This window comes from Oncorhynchus masou, chromosome 14 (genome assembly GCF_036934945.1).
Source record: "Oncorhynchus masou masou isolate Uvic2021 chromosome 14, UVic_Omas_1.1, whole genome shotgun sequence".
In the NCBI taxonomy this organism is placed as follows: Eukaryota; Metazoa; Chordata; class Actinopteri; order Salmoniformes; family Salmonidae; genus Oncorhynchus; species Oncorhynchus masou.
In genome coordinates, this window is record NC_088225.1 from 14781446 (window position 1) to 14807983 (window position 26538).

General features: G+C 44.5%; 1 pseudogene; it reads left to right on the forward strand.

The window, feature by feature from the left end:
* Window positions 1-3732: 3732 nt before the first annotated feature.
* LOC135554348 (SEC14-like protein 1) lies at window positions 3733-26407 on the forward strand (annotated as a pseudogene).
* The last annotated feature ends 131 nt before the right edge of the window (window positions 26408-26538 follow it).

Genomic DNA, 26538 nt, shown 5'->3' on the forward strand with positions numbered 1-26538 from the left:
TATTGCCACATAAACCAGTTCTTATATCTGCAGCTGTGTTCTTCCCATAATCTATGCCAAGTTAAGAAGGAAAAAAAATAAAGAAAATAAACCTAACAAAATACAAAATATAACTTTAGGGTCAATCGTCAGTGATATCAACAAAAACTACTGTTACTCTTTAGAGAAGACAGTAGAGAGGTCTTCGTAGTCTACGTACATTAACTAAACACACAGGTACAGTAATGGTGCCTCTAGCAGTTCTCAATGAAAGAGGTTATCAATGGACATAGCCAGTAAGTGAATGTATTGTCTTGAAACAATTGAATTAATAACTGAAGAAAATATGAAATAATAATATAGGTTACATGTTTTGTGACTGGTCGAAAGGTAGGTACTAGGGTTTAGTATTTTGTGTACTGTAGGCAGTCCAACAGGTTTCCATTGACCCAGCAACAAAAAAACATTGCGATATAGGATCATTTTTCGAAAGATTGACAACATTTTCATTCGCCACTGGCGCCCTGTGCTCTTCACAGATGAAAGCAGGTTCACACTGAGGACATGTGACAGACGTGACAGTCTGGAGACGCCATGGAGAATGTTCTGCTGCCTGCAACATTCTCCAGCATGACCGGTTTGGCGGTGGGTCAGTCATGGTGTGGGGTGGCATTTCTTTGGGGGGCCGCACAGCCCTCCATGTGCTCGCCAGAGGTAGCCTGACTGCCATTAGGTACCGAGATGAGATCCTCAGACCCCTTGTGAGACCATATGCTGGTGCGGTAAGCCCTGGGTTCCTCCTAATGCAAGACAATGCTAGACCTCATGTGGCTGGAGTGTGACAGCAGTTCCTGCAAGAGGAAGGCATTGATGCTATGGACTGGCCCGCCCGTTCCCCAGACCTGAATCCAATTGAGAACATCTGGGACATCATGTCTCGCTCCATCCACCAACGCCATGTTGCACCACAGACTGTCCAGGAGTTAGCGGATGCTTTAGTCCAGGTCTGGGAGGAGATCCCACATGAGACCATCCGTCACCTCATCAGGAGCATGCCCAGGCGTTGTAGGGAGGTCATACAGGCACGTGGAGGCCACACACACTACTGAGCCTCATTTTGACTTGTTTTAAGGACATTACATAAAAGTTGGTTTCAGCCTGTAGTGTGGTTTTCCACTTTCATTTTAAGTGTCACTCCAAATCCAGTTCTCCATGGGTTGATAAATTTGATTTCCATTGATAATTTTTGTGTGATTTTGTTGTCAGCACATTCAACTATGTAAAGAAAAAAGTATTTAATAAGAATATTTCATTCAGATCTAGGATGTGATATTTTAGTGTTCCCTTTATTTTTTTTGAGCAGTGTATTAATTGCACTATAATGGTGACAAGCGGTGCCCACAAAGTGTTAGGGCCTACATAAGTCCCAACACATTACCACTGCCACACCTGGCTATCAGCGGAGCCATGTCTGGCAGCGAAACAGTTCATTCAGCCTCATTTACTTCCTATAAAAAAAAATACAGTGGCAAGAAAAAGTATGTGAACCCTTTGGAATTACCTGGATTTCTGCATAAATTGGTCATCGAATTTGATCTGATCTTAATCTAAGTCAAAACAATAGACAAACATAGACATAAACTAATAAATTATTGTATTTTATTTTTCTTATCTATATTTAATACATAATTTAAACATTCACAGTGTAGTTTGGAAAAAGTATGTGAACCCCTAGGCTAATGACTTCTCCAAAAGCTAATTGGAGTCAGGAGTCAGCTAACCTGGAGTCCAATCTATGAGATGAGATTGGAGAGGTTGGTTAGAGCTGCCTTGCCCTATAAAAACACTCACAAAATGTGAGTTTTCTATTCACAAGAAGCATTGCCTGATGTGAACCATGCCTGAACAAAATAGATTTCAGAAGACCTAAGATTAAGAATTGTTGACTTGTCTAAAGCTGGAAAGGGTTACAAAAGTATCTCTAAGAGCCTTGATGTTCATCAGTCCACGGTAAGACAAATTCTCTATAAATGGAGAAAGTTCAGCATGGTTGCTACTTTCCCTAGGAGTGGCAGTCCTGCAAAGATGACTGACTGCAAGAGCACAGCCCAGAATGCTCAATGAGGTTAAGAAGAAGTCAGTTAAAGACTTACAGAAATCTCTGGAACATGCTAACATCTCTGTCGATGAGTCTATGACACGTAAAACACTAAACAAGAATGGTGTTCTTTGGAAGACACCACGGAAGAAGCCACTGCTGTCCAAAAAAAAACATTGCTGCACGTCTGAAGGTTGCAAAAGTGCACCCGGATGTTCGACAGTGCTACTGGCACTGTGGACAGATGAAACTACAGTTGAGTTGTTTGGAAGGAACACACAACACTATGTGGGGAGAAAAAAAGGCACAGCACATCAACCTCATCCCAACATCATGGTTTGGGGCTGCTTTGCTGCCCCAGGGCCTGGACAGCTTGCTTTTTTGATGGAAAAATGATTTCCCAAGTTAATCAAGACATTTTGCAGGAGAATGTTAGGCAATCTGTCCACAAATTGAAGCTCAACAGAAGTTGGGTGATGCAACAGGACAACGACCCAAAACACAGAGGTAAAACAACAACAGATTGGCTTCAACAGAAGAAAATATGCCTTCTTGAGTGGTCCAGTCAGAGTCCTGACCTCAACCCGATTGAGATGCTGTGGCATGACCTCAAGAGAGCAGTTCACACCAGACATCCCAAGAATTTTGCTGAACTAAAACATTTTTGTAAAGATGAATGATCCAAAATTCCTCCTGACCATTGTGACGGTCTGATCTGCAACTACAGAAAACGTTTGGTTGAGATTATTGCTGCCAAACGATGGTCAATCAGTTATTAAATCCAAGGTTTCACATACTTTTTCCACCTTGCACTGTGAATGTTTACACGGTGTGTTCAATAAATAACGGCAGATAGCCTAGTGGTGAGAGCGTTGGACTTGTAACCGAAAGATCGCAAGATCGAATCCCTGAACTGACAAGGTAAAAAATCTGGCATTCTGCCGCTGAACAAGGCAGTTAACCCACTGTTCCTAGGCCGGCATTGAAAATAAGAATATGTTCTTTGCTGAGTAAAATAAAAAAGACATATAGTTGTTAGTTTAAGCAGACTGTGTTTGTCTATTGTTGTGACCTAGATGAAGATCAGATCAAATTTTAGGACCAATTTATGCAGAAATCAAGGTATTTCCAAAGGGTTCACATACTTTTTCTTGCCACTGTAGCTGATATGGCTGACTTGCTTAAACACGTGTGGTTTGGAGAGAAATCATATTTTTGTTTGTATGGAACATTTCTGGGAACTTTTATATCAGCTCATGAAACATGGAAAAAACACTTTACACGTTCCTGTTCATATTTTTGTTCAGTGTATTTTCTATGCAAACTTTTTAAATGTTGACAAAAAAATCACTGGACAAGTTAATGGAAACAGCTATACTGTCTTGATGCAGTGTTAATAGTGAATCTCTAGCGCCATCTACAGACCGTTTTCTTAAAATGTAACCAGTTCACACAGTTTATTTCCTTCGGCTACAATGATGGTTTCATTCATTCATTCATGACATCATATACAATGTTGCAACCTTTTATTTTTCTGTCAATGGTTTCAACACTGGTACCTTAGCTTATTCCCAGTAATGCCTATCCTCACTTGAAAAACACACTGCTCCATGACAATATATTACACAAGTATGTGACGTAGTCAAAAGAGGCGGCGTTAGCTACGCCGGACGCTTGCCTTGGATTCAACGTCAAACCCGTCTCAGAAAGTCGCTTTATTTACGTATTTGTTGGAGCGTACCATGGATTTAATATAAGTAGATCGTCTACTGACAAACTTCACTTGACTTGTCTCCGAAAATCATCTATCTGGTAAGTTGTAGGTACATTTTTTCGCCGTGTAAGGCCTAGTCATTTCGCAAATGTCTGAGGGAGTAGAATTCGCTCTGAAAATGTCGACCATTCTAAATATTTTTTTGTTGACGATTTGACTGTCATCAAAATGAAGTTGTCAATCAAGAGACATACATAACTTACGCTTACGTATCGAGAAACAAGCAAGCTAGTGTTGTGGATTGTAATAGTTATGATCTATAATACATTTATGCATATACTCAATTAGTGGAAATAACGTGTCATTGCACAAGCGAATTTCCTGAAAGTGTGATAATGTACTCCTGTGCATTTTTTGTTTTTATAACTAGAAATCTATGCCATCAAAACCACTCTTTATTTTGAAGTCCAAGTTACAGCTAGTCTACTGTATCTGCGTCAGCTGTTCACTGTATAAAATGGACTAAGAAAATAACACAATGCCACTGTGAGTTTGTAGGCTCAGCCTAGATGATGATAGATGCCACTTTTCTCTGGCTCAGTAGCTGATTGTATCATTATGGTCATCATCCTGTGATTACCGTTGATATCAGCATGTTAACCAATCAAATCAGCTACTACAGTTTATGACCTAAAGAATAGTGCCTTTGCAATTGAGGACAATCAAGCGTTTTGCATCAAGCCAGCTGTCTAGTTGGTTTTAGAGCTGATGATCCAGCATTTCTCTTTGTTGTCTTTACAAATCCCATTCCTCTGACCTTTGCTTCATGATGATGTGAACCTATGATGTGCAGAGGATGTTTTGTTAGTTCCTGTTCTTCAGTGCTGTGTCAAGTGATCTCTAACTAACACTAGGGTTTGTCTATTGTGCATTTCAGGGCAGAGCTCCAGAGGTTGAGCTACAGCCATGGTGCAACAATACCAGTCACCTGTAAGGGTCTACAAACACCCCTTTGAGCTGATAATGGCGGTAAGTTCTGTACATTTGTGTGTTTAGGCTGCTGCTTTGTCTATGCATATATGTGTGGGTGGGTAGTGTGGGATGCTTGTGAGAGGTTGCAGTGCTCATGTGCAAAATGGACCCATGCAGTCAGACTGCCAGTGTTTTGTGCTGCAGGAACAAAGTGTGGTTTGGCTGCATAGAAACCTCTCATCTCATACAATATATCTCTATACACTGTATTACAGTGGCACTGTATGTCATATTCTAGTGTTTTGTTGGTGAGATCATTGTTTATCCACCTTTTTTGTTTTCAGAACACAGTCTGCAGTATTTCTGTTCACCCAACCTAATTAGTCGTGGCAGCAGATAACACACTACCATATTTATTGAGTATCAAACTGTAAGAGTACGATTTAATTCGTAACTTTTTGCCTTTAGTATTTTTGCAGGCACCTTGACGAAAGCGATGCTCTCTGTTAAATGCAATACCATATATTAGCTTTTCTACCTGCCCTGCTGTAATATACATCATTCTTGATTTCAGTCACCGATCACCACTGCATAGATGTACTGGTACAGTAGTAGTTCTGCAGATATACCAATCCACAATGTCATATACATACATACATACATACATACATACATACATACATACATACATACAGTGGGGCAAAAAAGTATTTAGTCAGCCACCAATTGTGCAAGTTCTCCCACTTAAAAAGATGAGAGGCCTGTAATTTTCATCATAGGTACACTTCAACTATGACAGAGAAAAAAAATCCAGAAAATCACATTGTAGGATTTTTAAGGAATTTATTTGCAAATTATGGTAGAAAATAAATAAGTATTTGGTCAATAACAAAAGTTTATCTCAATATTTTGTTATATACCCTTTGTTGGCAATGACAGAGGTCAAATGTTTTCTGTAAGTCTTCACAAGGTTTTCACACACTGTTGCTGGTATTTTGGCCCATTCCTCCATGCAGATCTCATCTAGAGCAGTGATGTTTTGGGGCTGTTGCTGGGCAACACGGACTTTCAATTCCCTCCAAAGATTTCCTATGGGGTTGAGATCTGGAGACTGGCTAGGCCACTCCAGGACCTTGAAATGCTTCTTACGAAGCCACTCCTTCGTTGCCCGGGCGGTGTGTTTGGGATTGTTGTCATGCTGAAAGACCCAGCCACGTTTCATCTTCAATGCCCTTGCTGATGGAAGGAGGTTTTCACTCAAAATCTCACGATACATGGCCCCATTCATTCTTTCCTTTACACGGATCAGTCGTCCTGTTCCCTTTGCAGAAAAACGGCCCCAAAGCATGATGTTTCCACCCCCATGCTTCACAGTAGGTATGGTGTTCTTTGGATGCACCTCAGCATTCTTTGTCCTCCAAACACGACGAGTTGAGTTTTTACCAAAAAGTTATATTTTGGTTGACATTCTCCCAATCTTCTTCTGGATCATCCAAGTGCTCTCTAGCAAACTTCAGACGGGCCTGGACATGTACTGACTTAAGCAGGGGGACACGTCTGGCACTGCAGGATTTGAGTCCCCTGCGGCGTAGTGTGTTACTGATGGTAGGCTTTGTTACTTTTGTCCCAGCTCTCTGCAGGTCATTCACTAGGTCCCCCGTGTGGTTCTGGGATTTTTGCTCACCGTTCTTGTGATCATTTTGACCCCACGGGGTGAGATCTTGCGTGGAGCCCCAGATCGAGGGAGATTATCAGTATGTCTTCCATTTCCTAATAATTACTCTCACAGTTGATTTCTTCAAACCAAGCTGCTTACCTATTGCAGATTCAGTCTTCCCAGCCTGGTGCAGGTCTACAATTTTGTTTCTGGTGTCCTTTGACAGCTCTTTGGTCTTGGCCATAGTGGAGTTTGGAGTGTGGCTATTTGAGGTTGTGGACAGGTGTCTTTTATACTGATAACAAGTTCAAACAGGTGCCATTAATACAGGTAATGAGTGGAGGACAGAGGAGCCTCTTAAAGAAGAAGTTACAGGTCTGTGAGAGCCAGAAATCTTGCTTGTTTGTAGGTGACCAAATACTTATTTTCCACCATAATTTGCAAATAAATTCATTAAAAATCCTACATTGTGATTTTCTGGATTTTTTTTTTTCTCGTTTTGTCTGTCATAGTTGAAGTGTACCTATGATGAAAATTACAGGCCTCTCATCTTTTTAAGTGGGAGAACTTGCACAAATGGTGGCTGACTAAATACTTGTTTTGCCCCACTGTACATACATACATACATACATACACTACTGTTCCAAAGTTGGGGTCACTTAGAAATGTCGTTGTTTTTGAAAGAAAAGCACATTGGTGCGGCTGGCTTCTGGGTTGGATGCGCACTGTGTTAAGAAGCAATGCGGCTTGGTTGGGTTGTGTTTCTGAGGACGCATGGTTTTCAACCTTTGTCTCTCCCGAGCCCGTACGTGCCCTGCTCGCCACAGGAGTCGCTAGTGTGCGATGAGACAAGGATTCCCTACCGGCCAAACCCTCCCTAACCCGGACGATGCTGGGCCAATTGTGCATCCGCGTCCGGCTCTGACAGAGCCTGGGTTCGAACCCAGGGTCTCTGGTGACACAGCTAGCACTGCCCTAGACTAGAGGTCGACCGATTATGATTTTTCAACGCCGATACCAATTATTGGAGGACCAAAAAAAGCCGATGGCGATTAATCGGACAATTGTAAAAAAAAAAAAAAAAAAAAAAAAAAAAAAAATTATGACAATTACAACAATACTGAATGACCACTACTTTTAACTTAATATTTTACATCAATAAAATTAATTTAGCCTCAAATAAATAATGAAACATGTTCATTTTGGATTAAATAACGCAAAAACAAAGCATTGGAGAAGAAAGTAAAAGTGCAATATGTGCCATGTAAGAAAGCTAACGTTTAAGTTCCTTGCTCAGAACATGAGAACATATGAAAGCTGGTGGTTCCTTTTAACATGAGTCTTCAATATTCCCAGGTAAGAAGTTTTAGGTTGTAGGAATTATAGGACTATTTCTCTCTTTCCCATTTGTATTTCATTAACCTTTGAATATTGGATGTTCTTATAGGCACTTTAGTATTGCCAGTGTAACAGTATAGCTTCCGTCCCTTTCCTCGCTCCTACCTGGGCTCGAACCAGGAACACATCGACAACAGCCACCCTCGAAACAGCGTTACCCATGCAGAGCAAGGGGAACAACTACTCCAAGACCCAGAGCGAGTGACGTTTGAAACTCTATTAGCGCGCACCCGGCTAACTAGCTAGCTATTTCACATCGGTTACACCAGCCTAATCTCGGGAGTTGATAGGCTTGAAGTCATAAACACTGCAATGCTTGAAGCACAGTGAAGAGCTGCTGGCAAAATGCATGAAAGTGCTGTTTGAATGAATGCTTACGAGCTTGCTGGTGCCTACCACCACTCAGACTGCTCTATCAAATATCAAATCATACACTTAATTATAACATAATAACACACAGAAATACGAGCCTTCGGTCATTAATATGGTTGAATCCGGAAACGATCATCTCGAAAACAAAACGTTTATTCTTTCAGTGAAATACGGAACCGTTCCAAGTCTAAATATTCCTGTTACATTGCACAACTTTCAATGTTATGTCATGATTACGTAAAATTCTGACAAATTAGTTTGCAACGAGCCTTGCGGCCCAAACTGTTGCATATACCCTGACTCTGCGTGCAATGAACGCAAGAGAAGTGACAATTTCACCTGGTTAATATTTCCTGCTAACCTGGATTTCCTTTAGCTAAATATGCAGGTTTAAAAATATATACTTCTGTGTATTGATTTTAAGAAAGGCATTGATGTTTATACTTAGGTACATGTTGGAGCAACGACAGTCCTTTTTCGCGAATGCGCACAGCATCGATCATATGCAACGCAGGACACGCTAGTAATATCATCAACCATGTGTAGTTAACTAGTGATTATGATTGATTGATTTGTGTTTTATAAGATAAGTTTAATGCTAGCTAGCAACTTACCTTGGCTTCTTACTGCATTCGAGTAACAGGCAGGCTCCTCGTGAGGCAGGTGGTTAGATCGGTGGACTAGGTAAGGTTGCAAGATTGAATCCCCGCGCTGACAAGGTAAAAATCTGTCGTTCTTCCCCTGAAAAGGGCAGTTAACCCACTGTACCTAGGCCGTCATTGAAAATAAGAATGTGCTCTTAACTGACTTGCCTAGTTAAATAATCGGCCAAATCGGCGTCCAAAATTACCGATTTCCGATTGTTATGAAAACTTGAAATCGGCCCTAATTAATCGGCCATTCCGATTAATCGTTCGACCACTGCGCCACCCAGATGGCCAATATGGGGTGCATTCTGGCTTGTGACACAGAACAAGCAGTACTCCAGTCGCCGCTCCTCCTCCATATCATTTCTTCTCTAATTTTTATCTTCTCTCGTCTCTCCCCTGGGCCTAGTTGTATAGTACTGTCTGTGTCTGCTGCTCCCACTGTGACTTCCTGCTTAGCTGTGTTTGACTGGCTGCTCTCAGAACTAGGCCCTGGGTGTCATTAGGCCTCTCCTCGCTGTGCTTGGGCCCGTCTGCTGCTTGGCCTACCGCCACAGCTGGTCTGCCCTGTTAGGGCTGATAAGACTACTCCATCCGAGGTGGGGGGAAGTTGTGGCTTAGTACAATTTCACTCAGACAAAACACACTGTATGAAGGGTTGTTTATATCATATCAACCACCACATCTGTTCAGTGCACGGCCTAACTGTGTTTTAAGGTGAATAGCTTGGCCCAAAATCCATTAAAATGCAATCATTATATCTTAAAATGTATATCCACTTTTATTTTCTAAACTCTTGAATTTAAGCTCTTGGCATCTGTTTACCTTGTTTCTGCTCTTTCTGAGACGCTGTGCCACTTCCTGTTCTTTGGGGTTATCTATTAAGTCAGAAGCAAGTTACATTGTATAATAAGAAGGCCAGCGCTGGAAAAGGTCATTACTGAACAAAAGCTTAGTTTGTTAAAAACACTGAAATTGTTTATTTTGTAAGTGTCCTGTGTTACGCAACCTGATTACAGTGGAAGTCAGGTGCTCTGTTCTTTCTCTTTCTCTTTAACTGCAGCCGTGGCTCTGCTTCACCAAATACCAAAAAACCCAACCTTTGACACCCAGCAGTTCTTATCTCAGTTCTAGTCTCGGCAACATCTGTTAAATGTCTGGGAATGTTTTGTTCTACTTCCATTCACACACTGTCAGCGTGAATCAAAGGCACTTCAAAGATTGTCAGTTGATTTAAAGGTTGCGGGGCTGCCTGTTTGTAAAAAGCCTGTTCTAATGACAGCAGTTCACACTAGATAGAGGGCCTAGCCAGACTAGAGGCTTCCTCTGTCCTCTGACTGACTATCCCACTAACTGATCCTTGGTTTGGCCCACTGACCGCCATTACAGTATCACTCCTGTCCTGACACCATCATCACACCAAACCTGGCATGTTGGTTTACCGCTTATCACTGACAACATTCCTCCATTCTCGGGAACGTTTATGTAAACAGATTTGTTTTTCATATTCAAATCAAAATCAAATAACATTTTATTGGTCACCTTCACATGGTTAGTAGATGTTAATGCGCGTGTAGCGAAATGCTTGTGCTTCTAGTTCCGACCATGCAATATCTAACATACAATCTAACAATTTCACAACTACCGTTTACACCTTTTACAAGTGTAAAGGAATGAATAAAAATAAAACCCCAAAGATCAAGCAATGCAGATGTAGCACAGTGGCTAGGAAAAACTCCCAGGAAAGATTGGAACCTGGGAAGAAACCTAGAGAGGAACCAGGCTCTGAGGGGTGGCCGGTGTTGGAGAGAGAAGATGGAAACAGCAGGTCCAGTTCAAGGTAGCATGACAAGTGAATAAGTCATGGTTCCATAGCCGCAGGCAGAGCAGCAGAAACTGGATCAGCAGCACGACAAGATGGCACATCTGGTGAACAGGTCAGGGTTCCATAGATAGGTTAGCTGTCAACGTCACGAAAACGATGTGCGTGCTTCCGTGGGGCAGAAGTCAGCGTGTTGTTGTGATTCTGGATGGCCAGATTTGTTAGCAAGAATGACAAGCTGCCATGTGGGGAATCGTAAATGGCTCATTTCAGCTTGCTGTTGATACCATATCTTGTTTTGAGGTGTGGTTGATTTTGGGGAGGCTTTAGAGGGATCATAGCTAAGATCACACAGTACACCCGTTAGGACAGACTGACCCTAGCTTCCTGGCATATAGACTATTACATCATAGATACTGGAGACAGGGGGGGTCAGGGGACACTGGCACCCATCCAAAGTTAATATTATTTTTTGTTGTTGAATTTTACTCCTTTTTCTCCCCAATTTCGTGGTATCCAATTGTTAGTAGCTACAATCTTGTCTCATCGCTACAACTCCCGTACTGGCTCGGGAGAGACGAAGGTTGAAAGTCATGCGTCCTCCGATACACAACCCAACCAAGCCACACTGCTTCTTAACACAGCGCACATCCAACCCAGAAGCCAACCGCACCAATGTGTCGGAGGAAACACCGTGTACCTGGCAACCTTGGTTAGCGCGCACTGTGCCCGGCCCGCCACAGGAGTCGCTGGTGCGCGATCAGACAACGATATCCCTACCGGCCAAACCCTCCCTAACCCGGACGACGCTAGGCCAATTATGCGTTGCCCCACGGACCTCCTGGAATCAGGCCGGTTACGACAGAGCCTGTGCGCGAACCCAGAACCTCTGGTGGCACTGCAGTACAGTGCCATTAACCACTGCGCCACCCGGAAGGCCTCCAAAGTTACCCCTGGACAGGTCCAACCAGGCAGGATATAACCCCACCCACTTTGTCAAAGCACAACCCCCACACCACCAAAGGTATATCAACAGACCACTAACTTATTACCCTGAGACAAGGCAGAGTATAGCCCACAAAGATCTCCCACACCGCCCGAGCCTGAGGGGGCGCAAAACAGGAAGATCTGGACAGGAAGATCACTTTAGTAACTCAACCTACTCAAGTAGGGTAGAGTGTAAAAAAGCCTGGCACAATGCACCCTACCTAGGGACGGCATGGGAGACGAGCAAGCCAGTGACTCAGCCCCCGCAATATAAGCAGAGAATCCCATTGGAGAGAGGGGAGACAGCAAGGGTGGTTCACCACGCCAATGCCTTGCAGTTCACTTTCTCACCCCTGGGCCAGACTACACTCAATCATAGGGACCTACTGAAGAGATGAGTGTTCAGTAAAGGCTTAAAGGTTGAAACCGAGTCTGCGTCTCTCACATGGATCGGTAGACCGTTCCATAAAAATGGAGCTCTATAGGAGAAAGCCCTGCCTCCAGCTGTTTGCTTAGAACTTCTATGAACAATAAGGATGCCTGTGTCTTGTGAATGTCACGTACATCTAGGTATGTACAACAGGACCAAATGGGTAGGAGCAAGTCCATGTAATGCATTGTAGGTTACCAGTAAAACTTTGAAATCAGCCCGAGCCTTAACAAGAAGCCAGTATCGTTGGCTAATAACAAAATCCAGACACAAAATAATGGATATGTTTTATCTATCCTAAAGCAAGATTTAGGCCTCAATATTTAGAATATCCATGTAGGCTCAGAACATCTGAGGCAGTTTGGTTTTCTGAATGCAGGCACGATGGACAATGCACCCAACTATCTAACTGTAAGCTTCTTGGTTTATGCACTACTACTTTAGTGTTTTGGCTTGGTAATGGGGAAGAAGGAAATGAACTCCGTATCTTATGGTCCCAAGCATTGGAAGATAGTAGTTACATGTCTTGGTTGTGTAACTGTAGTCAAATGTATATCCTTCTGTCATGTTATTCAATCAATATTCACGGATGATGTCTTCGTGCCTCGGCATTTTATCGATCAGACTGCAAACAAAGCTGGTGTGATCCAAAAAGACTAAAGTCATTAACCATGTTGTGATGGAAATAGGAAGTACCGGTCCAATTTTATAAATGCCTCCAGATCATTTGTTTGTTGGGATCTTTTTGTATCGGTGAAATTAATTATGTGAGAAATGGCAATTCCTTTTATGCGTAAATATTTATAAAATAACCAGCAAATTGGAGTCACGCCATGTTATAGTATGTGGTCCTCCCACTACGACTCGGGAAACCATGCAGTTTATTAGGCTACAAATGAAATAAGTTATGATGAACTTCACAGGGTGGTGAAAGTGCACAGTGAATAACTTGATGCTCCTCGCCAATAAATATTGAGGGTCTTATTCTGGTGACATGATCGATGCTTGACTGCCATTTGACAAATATAAATATTCTCGGTCTTATCCATAGTAAACTCATCCTGTAGACTAGACGACCCTCACTGTATCTGTGAGCTGTTGGCTAGAGCGCACGTGTCATGACCAGAGTTGGCACATTTTCTATTTAATAAATTGCCCCCATCCCTCCTGCCAATTGGACAGTTTTTGTGACAAAACTATAGCCAGAGTAGAAAATGCCATGGAAACCCATTGAACTTTAGATTTTTATTTGGTACATTAAAACTTAAGCAAAAATACATGTTTTGTGCACCATGTCATCACACACTGATTTTTATCCGCAAGTCAGTTTGGTGGAAACACCACTGGTGGGAAATGTTCTATTCTAATAATTGCATGAAAATCTGTCGCCAATTGGATGGAAACCTAGATAGTGACTCTGAACAGGGTGGGTGTTTTATGTGTGTGTCAGCAGATTGATCTCTGTGTACTCTGCACCATTGTGCTAATTTGGTTTTCACCCTATCAGATTCCAGCAAAAATCAGCTTTTTGTTTATCTGACTTTCATTTATCTGCATGTCCTTTGAATCATGTCCAGCCTCGCAGTCAAGTATTTGACCATTTTCTTTTTAGGACAACCAGGGATACAAGTGGAACACTAAACAATTTTAAATAAACAGTTGCATTCATGAGTTTTATTGACAAATGTCAATAACAAAGCAACAGTAAACATGTTGTCCTCCACGAAAGATGCATTGTAAATGCCGCATCATTCACCCAAGTTTAGTCAACATCGGGCCAATGCTGTCGAGATCACGTGTGTCTAACGTACGTACAGACGGCTGGACAGAGACTGATCCAAAGTCCCCAATTTCATCGTTGGTCCGCCAAAACAAACACCTGATCAAATGAATTTGATGTACGTCCAGCATTTCTTTGCGCACTTAAATGATTATCCAACAGGTCACTGACAACTGTGTGGAGTCTGGAGTTGGACAGCAACACTGTGAACTTATTACAGTTTATAGACATTATGTAGACACTGGGCTGCCGGGTGGCGCAGCAGTCTAAGGCACTGTTGGAGTGCTGGAGGCGTCACTACAGACCCTGGTTCGATTCCAGGCTGTATCACATCTGGCCGTGATTGGGAGTCCCATAGGGCGGCGCACAATTGGCCCAGCGTTGGCCGGGTTAGGCCAGTGGAGGCAGTCATTGTAAATAAGAATTTGTTCTTAACTGACTTGCCAAGTTAAATAAAGGTTAAATAAAATAAATGTACTGGGATCTGCTATGTAGAAGAACCCTTTACCTTCGACTCTTGTGCAGCTTTCGAGAATCATAGGGCGAAACATGTTTGAGTCTCAGCTTTTCATATATAGCTTTTAATAGTTTGTAGCTCAAACCATTCAGACTCTACAGTCATTCTTGTATAAAAGACCCTGTCCTTGCCAGATGACTGCTTAATGGTGAAACTGCCACGTCCGTTTGCAATATTACAACAACGAAGACGTTTCTGCAAACAACGCAGGCTGTTTTTCTGTCAGACGTAATTGCAGGTGTGATAGAACAACAGCTTGTAATGCAATTTATTTTACCTTGATGCGCAACTCCCCCCACCTCTGCTGCTTCGCCATGGAATCAAAAACAGTAACAGTGGCCTTTTTTTTTTATCAAAGTGATTATAACCCAGAAAATACTTTCACTGTATGTCATGGATTGCGTTTTGTTTTCATCATGTGAGTAATATTGCATATTTTCTTCCTCCTTCCCTCTCTCCCATTAGGCCTATGTGCGGAGGTTTCCAAACTGCCCCCTGATCCCCATCTTTGTGGACAGTGAGGTGGTGAAGGAGGAGCACAGTGATGACGGAGCCACTGTGTTCATTGAGAGGCGCTGTAAGGTGGAGGCAGACGCCCCCCGGCTGTTCAAAAGGGTATCTTACCTTTAACCTTTTCTCTTGAACAGTGAAGCTACTCAAGTTAGCAATGTATAATAGTGTCTGTTTGATTCTCTTATTTTCTAATGTGAATGCTATTAGTGATTATTTCCCCTCAGACCTGAATATCCTGGTAGGGGTGTTGATGTTGTGTTGTTGTGGTAGTGTTGTCCAGAGTTGATTGACCGTGGTCTACTGTGTGTGTCTAGATGGCTGGTGTGGACTACCTGTACTTCATCCATAAGAACACTCTGGACCGCAGGGAGAGGGCGCTGCACATCGAGGTCGTCAACGAGACCTTCTCCAACAGAGTCATCGTCCATGAGATCTGCAACTACACGGTGTGCCCCACAACTATAATAATCATCGGTTACATGGGCTGCGTTTTACACAGGCAGACTAATTCTGATCTTTTGTACACTCATTGGTCTTTTGACCAATCATATCAGGTCTTTGCACATGAGATCTTTTTCAGAGCTGATCTGATTGGTCAAAAGACTAGCAAAATATAGTAGTTGTGTGTGTTTGACGCTCTTTATTTTCTTAAATGTGTGAAGGCTATTAGTGATTTATAATATATTAGATTTGAGCTGCCTGTGTAAATGCAGCCATACTCTCTTATCACTGCAACAGGGTTTGTAAGCCTTTCCACTTGTACCCATATATAGGTTGAATAAGTCAGCTTTGGGGACTGATAAGCGCCTATTAATGACAGAGCTCAGGCTCTGAACTTCACAGCTCAGAATGGGTTTTGAACTTGAGCACAGCATGAGACAGGAAGTTGCCCCCATCCCTCCTGATAATTGGACAACTTGTGCAAATTTTTAGTTGCCTGAGTGAGGAAAATGCTGTAAATTAAGAGGACTCTGTGTATTTTTAAGGATGAGACGTTGAAGATGGTAATAAATACCGCTTTGATGTCATACAAGCCAAACACACGTGAGTCCGAATGTGCACATCACATTTCCAAATTGTAAAAGTCATGTCATATACAGTGTCAGAGTTTATGATCACTATGTTTGATGTACAGTTACCAGATGACATGGCATCATACCCTGGTTGTTCTGAACAGAATGAGACGGTGTTTGTCTCAGTGGAACGTGTACATTAATGCAATCCTTTCTATGTGCACCAAAATTACCATCTGTTTCTTGGAATTACCCTGTGAAAGCCGAACACTGTACAATCCTATTTTATAACTTAGCTTGTCATGATGGCAATAGAACAAGCTTTCAATCGATGCCCATCTGACCCAGATTGCGATTTATAATGGGTCATTTTGAATTGTGTAAGCAACAACAGTCATTGTGATTGTAGGAATGCAGGGTTGTGTTCCTTACATAACAACTACAAGAGAGCCAAAATAAAGCGCCTCAGTTGGGGACTGTTATTTGAGTCTTAAGTGCATGGAAGTTACGTAGGGACTGCACACTGTGGAGAGGTGTGTGGCTGCTTGGAGACGTCAGTTAGCCCTCTCACTCAAACCCTTGTCACTTTTTTCCTCTTATGTTGCACCAACCCACATTTTCCAGGAATAGTCTCATCATGTTACTGAATGTATCCAGAGTATTTACAGATTTGATCAACAAATGTGCCGAAAAATATAGTAAATGTGTAATGTTTGTGGCCTAACAATTTTCCCATATTCTCCAAACTGTTCCCTTTCAATTGCTACCATGCTCACGCTTATGCTTTTCATATTCATATGTAAGAAACATTTCAATTTAGCCCTATCCATATAGGCCAATTCCCACCAGTGTAAAAGGTTCATCCATTTGGTGTCTGTTTTGTGATGAGTTGTGCTTCCTCCACAGGTTCACCCAGAGAATGAGGAGTGGACGTGTTTCGAGCAGACAGCCAGTCTAGACATCAAGTCCTTCTTTGGCTTTGAGAACGCAGCCGAGAAGCTAGCCATGAAGCAATATGCCAACAGTATTAAAAAGGTGTGTTCATGTGTTAGTCTGTGAGCATGTGAGTACAGTATGCATGTCAGTGTGGGGGATGGATGAGGCTATAGGATATACCATCATCCAGCATGCTGCTCCCCCATATAGACCCAGTGTTACATGAGCATGCTTGTGCAGTCTATTTCCAGGCCTTCTGTGATCCAGTCTGGCAGCTCTGTGTAAACTGAGTGTGTTAACCAGGATCGTCTGACATTTGCTTGTTGGGCCATACATCCTGCTCAGCGTTGTCACACAATGGGCTGTGCTCGTATGCGGCCAGGCGCGTGTCTAAACAAACCTGCAGTATTTGCTCACAGTGTTTGCTCATTACACTCGCTATCTGTACTGTCCTTATGCAGTCATGTGCTCTGTCCTCCAGGGCAAAGAGATCATAGAGTATTACCTGAAGGAGTTGGAGGATGAGGGCGTGACCCACGTCCCCCGCTGGAGCCCCCTCAGGTCCCCCCACCCACTGCCAGTCCCACAGATCTACCGGCTGGCTCCCCAGATGGTCAGTGTTCCGGGTCCGAATCAACACAATAATAAACACACACAATCTGAGGGATCTGTTATGGCTGAAGTCCCAATCCACTGGCTCTGAAAGCAAACATTCTGGCCTTGCCTTGGCTGCATTGGGCTGGTAGACTGTGAATATGCATTTGGGTATGTGTGTGAATTGAATGTCTGTGTTTCGATTGCAGACAAGTTGGATGCAGACTACATCAGGCGTTACCTAGGAGACCTGACGCCGCTGCAGGAGAGCTGTCTTATAAGACTACGCCAGTGGCTGCAGGAGACCCACAAGGGCAAGGTTGGACACGTGTATGAACACACCTAACACTCAAACTCTGACTCAAATAGCTGCAAGCAAGAGCAAAACTTGAATCCAAAGAACATAGATGTAAGTAAAACTCACATCCGACTCTCACACACCACAACATCTGAATAAATACAATCTCCTCTCCCTCCCTTAGATCCCTAAGGACCAGCACGTGCTGCGTTTCCTGCGGGCCCGGGACTTTAACCTGGAGAAGGCCCGGGAGATCCTGTGTCAGTCGCTCTCCTGGAGGAAGCAGCACCAGGTGGACTTCCTGCTGGACTCCTGGGAGAGACCTCAGCTGCTACACGATTACTACACCGGGGGCTGGCACCACCACGACAGAGGTATGTACCTCTCGGAGCAGGATAGGGGTTTAACGGCAGGGTTGTGTTCAACGGGCACAGACAGAAGATGAAAATATATTTTGAAATGTGAAAGTAGTTTACTTATTGCACAAATTCAGGAAGTACTGCACCACCAGTTTCACAATGATTTCTTCCGCTTGGTTTCTAGTGAATGTATCCCAGCTCTTATATGTATTGGTAATAACTAACTGTAATGTCTGGTTGCTTCTCTGGAAGTGAAATCACGAGCTGTATTTTTTTAAACATTTTGCATAAAAAATAGTTGGAACAATTGCCTGCTACGGTGCATTTCTGTTGAACTGTTTTGTGTTGATAAAAACAGCTGGATGTAATGACGTCACACCTAAAAATAAAATGATTTTTTTGCAAAAACCAAGTGTTGAACACAAAGTTAAGTGATTGAAGTGTTTTCATTATCCATTTTGGCAAATTTTGCATTAATAAGCCTGTATGCCCACTCCCACCGATCCGTTTCATGTCTCAGGTAGCTTGCAAAAGTCAGCATGGATAGAATGCAAGAAATGACATTTCTCATGTGCCGATGTTTGCCACGGACTGTGCCATGGTGAAACTTGCACTCATCTAGCTCAGTAATAGTTGGATGGTGAAACAACCAGAAAAGCAAGGCAAAGCAATTCAGGCATTCTTGAAAGTCAGGGCAATCCTTGTCCTGCAAAGAAACATTATTTGTATAGTTGAACATTTTGATTTAGCAAGCAGTAGGCATTTAGAATTACATGTGGAGTGGAGCTTTATGGTTACATGATGATGTCACATGACCTGCGAACTGTCAAAATGATTGGGCAATCATTTATTTATTCGAAAGCACCGTTTCCATCCTTTGTCGCAATAAAGAATGTTGGACAAAATAAAAATCCACCCCTGTCCAACAGATGATACAATGTTGTTGATCTTTAGAACATTTCTCCTACAGCTGCTGTTTCCATTACACTGCCACAAGGTTTTTATATTTGTATAAACCTGGGTCAATGGAAACCTGCCTACTGTGTCAAGGGAAATCTCCCAGTCTGTGGGCATGAGTCAGACGGGCAGCTGTTGGTCGCGTTCTCCTGCTGTATCAGCAACTGACAGATTGCTATACCATATGATGTGGTTAGCAGAGACGTAAAATACCTGTCCAGGCATTGTAAGATCTGGCATGTATCAGCAACTGACAGATTGCTATACCATATGATGTGGTTAGCAGAGACGTAAAATACCCGTCCAGGCATTGTAAGATCTGGCATGTGTCAGAAACGTCTGGGCAGAGGAAAGGACCCATTATCTCCATTTAGCTGATAGCCAATCGGACATCTAGGACCAGGAAGTGGCCCATAGTAACCATAATAACAATAACCCCCACCTAAAAGCAAATACAGCTGGTCGTAAAACACCTATATTTACATGAATGACTTTAATGTGAGTTGTAAATGGATACACTGTAGCAACACAATCTGACTCTGTTTCTCTGTTGATTTAACTGAATACTGTCTGCGTCTGTTTTAATGTCATGATCATTACTGATCCTTCGTAGCTTTAACACGTGTTTGTGTCCATGTCTGTCTATAGATGGACGCCCTCTGTATATTCTGCGACTCGGTCAAATGGATACCAAGGGTTTAGTACGCGCCTTGGGCGAGGAGTCCCTTCTGAGACAAGTGAGTATGACACACACACACACACACACACACCCAGATGCTGGGTATAAACACACACATAAACACATACTATACGCAAATGCTCTCTCTTCCCCTAACCTCTCACCTCTTCACTCTCCCAGGTCCTGTCCATCAACGAGGAAGGTCTGAGGCGTTGTGAAGAGAATACCAGAGTCTTTGGCCGACCCATCAGGTAGCTCCCATTTCACACTCACTCCTCATATGTCTCTCATCCCTGAATACAGTATGTATTCAGTATGTCCTATACATTTACATTTAAGTCATTTAGCAGACGCTCTTATCCAGAGCGACTTACAAATTCTGACATCAGTGGAACAGCCACTTTACAATAGTGCATCTAAATCATTTAAGGGGGGTGAGAAGGATTGCTTTATCCTATCCTAGGTATTCCTTGAAGAGGTGGGGTTTCAGGTGTCTCCGGAAGGTGGTGATTGACTCCGCTGTCCTGGCGTCGTGAGGGAGTTTGTTCCACCATTGGGGGGCCAGAGCAGCGAACAGTTTTGACTGGGCTGAGCGGGAACTGTACTTCCTCAGTGGTAGGGAGGCGAGCAGGCCAGAGGTGGATGAACGCAGTGCCCTTGTTTGGGTGTAGGGCCTGATCAGAGCCTGGAGGTACTGCGGTGCCGTTCCCCTCACAGCTCCGTAGGCAAGCACCATGGTCTTGTAGCGGATGCGAGCTTCAACTGAAGCCAGTGGAGAGAGCGGAGGAGCGGGGTGACGTGAGAGAACTTGGGAAGGTTGAACACCAGACGGGCTGCGGCGTTCTGGATGAGTTGTAGGGGTTTAATGGCACAGGCAGGGAGCCCAGCCAACAGCGAGTTGCAGTAATCCAGACGGGAGATGACAAGTGCCTGGATTAGGACCTGCGCCGCTTCCTGTGTGAGGCAGGGGCGTACTCTGCGGATGTTGTAGAGCATGAACCTACAGGAACGGGCCACCGCCTTGATGTTAGTTGAGAACGACAGGGTGTTGTCCAGGATCACGCCAAGGTTCTTAGCGCTCTGGGAGGAGGAAACAATGGAGTTGTCAACCGTGATGGCGAGATCATGGAACGGGCAGTCCTTCCCCGGGAGGAAGAGCAGCTCCGTCTTGCCGAGGTTCAGCTTGAGGTGGTGATCCGTCATCCACACTGATATGTCTGCCAGACATGCAGAGATGCGATTCGCCACCTGGTCATCAGAAGGGGGAAAGGAGAAGATTAATTGTGTGTCGTCTGCATAGCAATGATAGGAGAGACCATGTGAGGTTATGACAGAGCCAAGTGACTTGGTGTATAGCGAGAATAGGAGAGGGCCTAGAACAGAGCCCTGGGGGACACCAGTGGTGAGAGCGCGTGGCGAGGAGACAGATTCTCGCCACGCCACCTGGTAGGAGCGACCTGTCAGGTAGGACGCAATCCAAGCGTGGGCCGCACCGGAGATGCCCAACTCGGAGAGGGTGGAGAGGAGGATCTGATGGTTCAGTGTCGAAGGCAGCCGATAGGTCTAGAAGGATGAGAGCAGAGGAGAGAGAGTTAGCTTTAGCAGTGCGGAGCGCCTCCGTGATACAGAGGAGCAGTCTCAGTTGAATGACTAGTCTTGAAACCTGACTGATTTGGATCAAGAAGGTCATTCTGAGAGAGATAGCGGGAGAGCTGGCCAAGGACGGCACGTTCAAGAGTTTTGGAGAGAAAAGAAAGAAGGGATACTGGTCTGTAGTTGTTGACATCGGAGGGATCGAGTGTAGGTTTTTTCAGAAGGGGTGCAACTCTCGCTCTCTTGAAGACGGAAGGGACGTAGCCAGCGGTCAGGGATGAGTTGATGAGCGAGGTGAGGTAAGGGAGAAGGTCTCCGGAAATGGTCTGGAGAAGAGAGGAGGGGATAGGGTCAAGCGGGCAGGTTGTTGGGCGGCCGGCCGTCACAAGAAGCGAGATTTCATCTGGAGAGAGAGGGGAGAAATTGGTCAGAGCACAGGGTAGGGCAGTGTGAGCAGAACCAGCGGTGTCGTTTGACTTAGCAAACGAGGATCGGATGTCGTCGACCTTCTTTTCAAAATGGTTGACGAAGTCATCTGCAGAGAGGGAGGAGGGGGGGGGAGGGGGAGGAGGCAAAGAGCTTCCTAGGGTTAGAGGCAGATGCTTGGAATTTAGAGTGGAAGAAAGTGGCTTTAGCAGCAGAGACAGAGGAGGAAAATGTAGAGAGGAGGGAGTGAAAGGATGCCAGGTCCGCAGGGAGGCGAGTTTTCCTCCATTTCCGCTCGGCTGCCCGGAGCACTGTTCTGTGAGCTCGCAGTGAGTCGTCGAGCCACGGAGCGGGAGGGGAGGACCGAGCCGGCCTGGAGGATAGGGGACATAGAGAGTCAAAGGATGCAGAAAGGGAAGAGAGGAGGGTTGAGGAGGCAGAATCAGGAGATAGGTTGGAGAAGGTATGAACAGAGGGAAGAGATGATAGGATGGAAGAGGAGAGAGTAGCGGGGAGAGAGAGCGAAGGTTGGGACGGCGCGATACCATCCGAGTAGGGGCAGTGTGGGAAGTGTTGGATGAGAGCGAGAGGGAAAAGGATACAAGGTAGTGGTCGGAGACTTGGAGGGAGTTGCAATGAGGTTAGTGGAAGAACAGCATCTAGTAAAGATGAGGTCGAGCGTATTGCCTGCCTTGTGAGTAGGGGGAAGGTGAGAGGGTGAGGTCAAAAGAGGAGAGGAGTGGAAAGAAGGAGGCAGAGAGGAATGAGTCAAAGGTAGACGTGGGGAGGTTAAAGTCGCCCAGGACTGTGAGAGGTGAGCCGTCCTCAGGAAAGGAGCTTATCAAGGCATCAAGCTCATTGATGAACTCTCCGAGGGAACCTGGAGGGCGATAAATGATAAGGATGTTAAGCTTGAAAGGGCTGGTAACTGTGACAGCATGGAATTCAAAGGAGGCGATAGACAGATGGGTAAGGGGAGAAAGAGAGAATGACCACTTGGGAGAGATGAGGATCCCGGTGCCACCACCCCGCTGACCAGAAGCTCCGGGGTGTGCGAGAACACGTGGGCGGACGAAGAGAGAGCAGTAGGAGTAGCAGTGTTGTCTGTGGTGATCCATGTTTCCGTCAGTGCCAAGAAGTCGAGGGACTGGAGGGAGGCATAGGCTGAGATGAACTCTGCCTTGTTGGCCGCAGATCGGCAGTTCCAGAGGCTACCGGAGACCTGGAACTCCACGTGGGTCGTGCGCGCTGGGACCACCAGATTAGGGTGGCCGCGGCCACGCGGTGTGGAGCGTTTGTATGGTCTGTGCAGAGAGGAGAGAACAGGGATAGATAGACACATAGTTGACAGGCTACAGAAGAGGCTACGCTAATGCAAAGGAGATTGGAATGACAAGTGGACTACACTTATCGAATGTTCAGAACGTTAAGCTTACGTAGCAAGAATCTTATTGACTAAAATGATTGAAATGATACCCTCCCTCCTGTGTCTGTCAGCTGCTGGACGTGCCTGGTGGACCTGGAGGGGTTAAACATGCGTCACCTGTGGCGTCCGGGGGTTAAAGCCCTGCTGAGGATCATAGAGGTGGTGGAGGCCAACTACCCAGAGACCCTGGGATGTCTGCTCATACTGAGGGCTCCACGGGTCTTCCCTGTGCTCTGGACCCTGGTGAGAGCCTTTAACATCACACATTGCAGTGTACATTACATTGTACAGTGCTTTCGCTCTCTCTCTCTCTCCAACTTGATCATGTTCAGTTGTATTCAATTGCATGTGCAGAGAAAACATATGAGACTACCGTTGACCCTGAGTGTCTGTTCTCAGGTCAGTCCATTCATTGATGAGAACACCAGGAAGAAGTTCCTGGTGTATGCTGCGAATGACTACCAGGGGCCTGGAGGTCTGGTGGACTACATCGATAGAGAGGTCATCCCCGACTTCCTGGGAGGAGACTGCCTGGTGAGTCTGTCTGTCAGACCGGAGTCTCATCTGGCTGTTGTAGACAGTACCCTTCTACATGCATATGAATTCATATGGACTAATGCTGCTAGTACATAATATAGTTAACTGTGGGTCATCTTATTAGACATTTTCCTAGCTGTGTGTGCTGATAGAACTGGGGGCTGATTGTGTCTCTTGTGTCCTCTGTCATGTCATATCAGTGTGAGATCCCTGAAGGAGGTATGGTCCCCAAATCTCTGTACAGGACAGCAGAGGCGCTGGAAAGTGAGGAGCTGCGGCTGTGGACAGACACCATCTACAAGACTGCCAGTGTCTTCAAGGGGGCCCCACATGAGGTAACCTGATCTAAACAGTAACTACAGTATGTGTTTTCCAGCTTCTCAGTTGACTGTACTTAAACAGTGGGTTAGGTTGCTCCCTCTAGTGGAGAAATACAACATTACAGCAAAAAGCTGTAAAAACCCATAATGATCATTTGTCTGTAGTTTTGTCCTACTGTGTTCACTCACTACCGATCCTGTTCCAGCTGCTGATCGAAATCTCAGAGCCCTCTTCTGTGATCACCTGGGACTTTGACGTGTGTAAAGGGGATGTCATCTTCAACATCTACCACTCCAGGAGGGCGCCCCAGCCCCCCAAGAGGGACGTCCAGGGGGCCCACGGCAGCATCGTGTCGCCAGCCACCAACAACATGCAGCTGATTGACAGATCCTGGATTCTGGGGCAAGACTACAGCATGGTGGAGACAGCACTCACCTGCAAGGAGGGAGAGAGTGTTCAGGTAAAAAAAATGCCCGGTTTCGAACCGGGGACCTTTTGTGTGTGAGGCGAATGTGATAACCACTACACTACGGAGACTAACCACCAACCTTAGGGCTGAATCCTAAGATGTGAGTGTAACTGAAACATCCACTGATGTCAATGGGAGTTCTGTGCTGTGCTCATATCTGGTCTCTTCATCCCTACATTTACATTTACATTTAAGTCATTTAGCAGACGCTCTTATCCAGAGCGACTTACATATTATCCCTATGTAGTGTCTCTGATCAGTGTTTCTGTTAGCTGGTAATTACTTGCTTTTGGATGTGTTTTATTTATTTCTATATCTATAGATCTCTCTCTAAAAGCTGACAAAAAAAACATTGCAACACATGGAAGTTGGTTCAGGTTGTCTTTCAATCCCATCATCTGTCTACTCCGGCTGTCTGTCTTCAGTTCACACTCTCACTAGAAAACTTGCAACATTTTATCAACTGGTACCATCCCACAAAGTTTCCCGTGCCAGTGAGTCTAACAGACAAAGCTGTGTGAATACAGAAGATAAATATTCAAGTGTTTTATTACATTTTGCTAGATGATTTTCTCTAATAGACCATTTACAGAGATGTCATACAAGTCCACCAAGGAGGAGAATTTAGATTAAGTCATGTAGTTTCCCTCTTCTAATCTAATGCCTGGTCCAGTAGCCAGAGGGACAGAGGGAGATGTGCAAGGAGCTGACTTTCAATGTGTAGGCTATCATTCCTCCTCCTTGCGTAGCTCAATAATCATTGCAGTCCCTTCCATGTGGTGTCATTCAGCAGTGGGCAACGCCTTCAAAAGTATTTGCCTACATGTGAGGGAATTCTAATGGGTTTCTATTACATAAAGTCTGTTGTTTAGATATTGAATGTGCTATTAGCTATAGCCTGCCTCTGACCTTTGACCTCACCTGTCCCTCCTCCTCTCCCCAGGGCTCCCATGTGACGCGGTGGCCCGGGTTCTACATCCTCCAATGGCGGTTCCACTGCTCGCCGGCCTGCTCTACCTCCAGCCTGCCCCGGGTGGATGACGTGCTGGCCTCCCTGCAGGTCTCCTCCCACAAGTGTAAGGTCATGTTTTACACCGAGGTGCTGGGCTCCGAAGATTTCAGGTCAGTCACCATTCACTATACTATACTGTATAACGCAGTGTATTGTTATGGTGATGCTTAGTGTGTAGGGCTGCTGCATGTCAGTGAGTAAATGTTTTAGGCCAGCTTGTTTTTTAGGCAGTGTGTAGTTGTGTGGGGAAAATGTATTTGTGCTAATTTATAAGGGTGTTTATAAAGATTCTTAGGGAAGCAGTGCTCTAAGAAAAGGTGTTTGATGGATATTTAATCTATTGTCTGCCTGCCTGCCTGTCTGTCTGTCTAGGGGCTCTATGACCAGTCTGGAGTCCAGTCACAGTGGCTTCTCCCAGCTGAGTGCCGCCACCACCACCTCTAGCCAATCACAGTCCAGCTCCACCGTATCAAGGTAGCATCCAGCCAGTAGGAGGTGAAGGAGTTTGAGTTTTGCTACATGGAGATCCCATATAGGATCTAACTGACTTCTGATACTGTTGACTTCTGCCCTGTTGCCTTAAAGAATAACCAGTGCTGTACCAACCCCTGCCAATGAGTACTTAACCTTACCCACTGGGATGAAAGAAGTGTTATGAACTGTATGGAACAAGGATCGCCTGTCCTTAATGCCATATGGAGGAACACTGGAGTTCCTACCTGTGAGCACCTTCTAGTACTTGCATTTAAAGCACTGGAATATATTATTAAAATATACATGTACATTTTTTTTATCTGTATCTATAATTAGTGACATTAAGATTGCTCTGGAAGTGGAACATCTGCTATATGAGCATCTGCTGAATGAATAAATGCATATGGAGATGTCTTGCAAACCATCATCATCCTCTTCTTTCTTTCAATACCATTATTCTTTATTTTTTAAGGGAAGTGAAATGTTTCCCATTTTTTTGAAACTGAACAATAAAGCACTGCCTATTTTCAGCATTTGTGTAATACAATGATGCCTACT